Source organism: Ptychodera flava, chromosome 21 (assembly GCF_041260155.1).
Source record: "Ptychodera flava strain L36383 chromosome 21, AS_Pfla_20210202, whole genome shotgun sequence".
Classification (NCBI taxonomy): Eukaryota; Metazoa; Hemichordata; class Enteropneusta; family Ptychoderidae; genus Ptychodera; species Ptychodera flava.
In genome coordinates this window covers 12666657-12669642 of record NC_091948.1, presented here as the reverse complement: position 1 = coordinate 12669642, position 2986 = coordinate 12666657, and the positions used below count along the sequence as shown (strand labels likewise).

General features: G+C 35.3%; 1 long non-coding RNA gene across 1 annotated transcript; it reads left to right on the top strand.

Annotated features, from left to right (window-relative positions):
- The first annotated feature begins 488 nt into the window (after positions 1 to 488).
- Positions 489 to 2547, top strand: LOC139121438 (uncharacterized). Its single transcript, XR_011549274.1, has 4 exons — positions 489 to 557; positions 952 to 1037; positions 1277 to 1407; positions 2379 to 2547. It is a non-coding gene; the product is annotated as an uncharacterized lncRNA (long non-coding RNA).
- The last annotated feature ends 439 nt before the right edge of the window (positions 2548 to 2986 follow it).

Here is a 2986-nt window from a genome sequence, read left to right as displayed (position 1 = left end):
TCGACAGTGACAAAAGACATTGCCATTGCGATTACCATAACCAAAAGTAGACATTGTCTGCAAGGCGAATGTCTATTTCTCAACTGTATTTCCCCTACATCTTACGAGACATTTTTACTTCATTCCAAATTCTAGAAACAGGACTGTATTTATACATGCAAGAAATGCTTCGTTCCATAACACATACATTTCCTCAAAATATAGCGAAGTTGAAGTGAATCATGGTACAACCGGCCTGGCTGCAAATGGACCGTAGTCAACCGGTTTTAGCAAACAATAACGTACAAGTTTATCGTTTAAGTGACATTCAAGTTGAAACTAATACATAACGACGGCAACAAACTAAGGTACACAGTCAGGGATGTGGGATGATGCAGATAAGAGTTGAAGTATAAGCATGTATTGCTGCATCTCAGAAAATACATTCCTCCATTGAATGACCATGACAATGAAAATAATCAACAAACTTCCTTACCACTCATAATTACAGCGAAACTGTGACTCCGAAGTGTCAGTTACCATCTGACAGATCATTCTATTATCTCCTGTCTCTATCGGTAGGTATGCGTCACAGAGTGCATCGATTTTTAAATACACCTAAGTGACGTTGTTGCTTTGGTAGAAACATTGAAGCTCTGAACTGGAGATTGCACACGATGAATTTGGCTTGATGATAATACAGTCCCTCTATCCACCGGTCGATGATAGTCAAAATATGGGAGACGACTGTAATGCCATGTTTTCAGCTTTCTAACGTTATGAAAACTCGCTTCAATTTATTCGATTATTAATTTGATTTGGTTTATGTATTGAGAACTTTGGTAGAGTTTAATTTCACAAAAAATGGCTTCAAAGAATGTTTTTGTCATTAATATTTTCTAATGGTAGGTTAAAACCCAAAGAACTAATAACACAAATTATTATATTTGTTTACGTTTACGCGGGATCCAGATATTAGTGACTGCGTTGTTAAGCCTATTACAGAAAAGGAAGAGGCTATGGCCAGGACGATTTGACGGTCGGCCAGGAATTATATAGTAAGTTTGTCTTCAGCTTTTTTGTGGTTTATGTAAATAAAACATCAACACAGTTCATAACGTAAATGAATTCAGTCCAGTGAATAAAAAAGTGGCCCTGATAATATGATACTAGAGGTATTGCTAGATTTCAGTAACAATTCTTACAACTGTGGTGAATAGCGTCATTATTACCAACTTGCAATAACACTTTGGTAAGTTGTAAAATACCCTTCGTCTTTTCACACTTATTGTTACAGTCCCGTGAATCTGCTTGACGATACAAGCAATCGTTTAGCATACGCTGCGGCATTTGTTCTGGCATCAACGGCGCCAGTTTCTGAAATTATTATATCTGAAGAGTCATTTAGCAGTGATCCATTTGTCAGAGGTAAGAGACTGTATTTCGATAACATTCTGTGGTAAAGTGGGTTACCTGCTTTGTAGGGATACTTAGGACGCCGTCAAGTAATGTTCTTTACATATAGAGATCACCAAGTTCTTCCTTCAAATACTTTATTTTTTTGTTTTTCAAGGAACGATGGTCAGGCCTTCAGTGACATCAGTTGAAATTTCTCAATCCCTCCCCACTGCGTTGCTACCAAATGTTTTGTCTCTAAACGCGTCCTGTGTGGAATATTCCTTCATGAATGAAACTATTCTATGGTGACTCGCACATAACTTTTGAAAACTAGCCGTATTTTGTGAGCAGGGCAATAAGCGTCAAGCTTCTTCAAGAAAAAACCCAGAATTTTCTTGATGTAGCCAGAAATATTGAAAAGCGGCTTGTGTTTGACCTGTTATGATGATGATATTAATGCCATCTTTTTATTTGCACTGTCGGTTCATAACTTTAGTATGCTAAACAAACAAAGCAAATTTACAGCAAACGAAACCCGAAAAAACCGTACATACATAACTAAATTCGCTCAATCTTGAGTTTCTTGGTCATTGATATATCTATGTCATTAGATTTGAACAGATAATATATCCAATTAATAATACTTCGTGCATCGTGCTACAAGTAACCATTTCATCGTAACTCGTCATATAAAAGGTACACCAGAAGAGAGAAGAATTCATCTCCAACAGTTACCAATCGTAGTGTTTTGCAATGCTGGCAGCGTTACCGTTTATCTTACTAACGTGTGCACACGAGCCTGTGGATTTTGTGGTTGACATTTTCAAGATTTTTAAAAGTTATTTCCGTAATGTTTAAAAGTTCGCTGGTATATAAATACTGGAGTAAACAGCTCGTAATATATAAGCAGGAAAGGATGTCAATTTATTTACTTATTTATTTATTTATTTATTTATTTATTTATTTATTTATTTGTTAACTGTATTGTTTGAATAAAATAGTTGGTTACAGAATTCTCAGCGTATTGGAGTATTGCCTTTACTACTACCCTTTATTTGCTGCTATCACGCTGGAGTCGATTCTGACATTCACCGTTGGACTGGTCTACTCGTTGATTCTGCTTGGTCTCCAAATTGCAGATGTATTTTCCTGTAACGATGGTAACATAGTAAGACTTATGTTTACAAGTCTGTCGGCTCATTTATGTCGATAAATGTTGTTGTGTTACGAACATATAAACTTTCAATATTCATGTAGTTAGATATCTTTTGATAGATATTTGATGGGTAGAAAGACAATCATGCACGTAATGCACTCCAACATAGTGGTTAAATATTGAAATTTAAATGTTTGAGAATGTCATTACTGTGTGTCAAATATATAGATCGATGATTGAAAGACTTAGGAAAACTAAACAACCAGATGTGAAGTGAAAATGCTCACTTGTTTCAGCATATATTGCATTTGTCTGTGAATTTAAACTTTTGCCACATATTTGCACCCTCATTGAATTCATTCAAAATTATGAACAATATTCACCACAGATTAATTTCAAAGTTCCTTAAGTATTATATACGCAATTAGCTGAAATAAAAATACTAAATTTCTT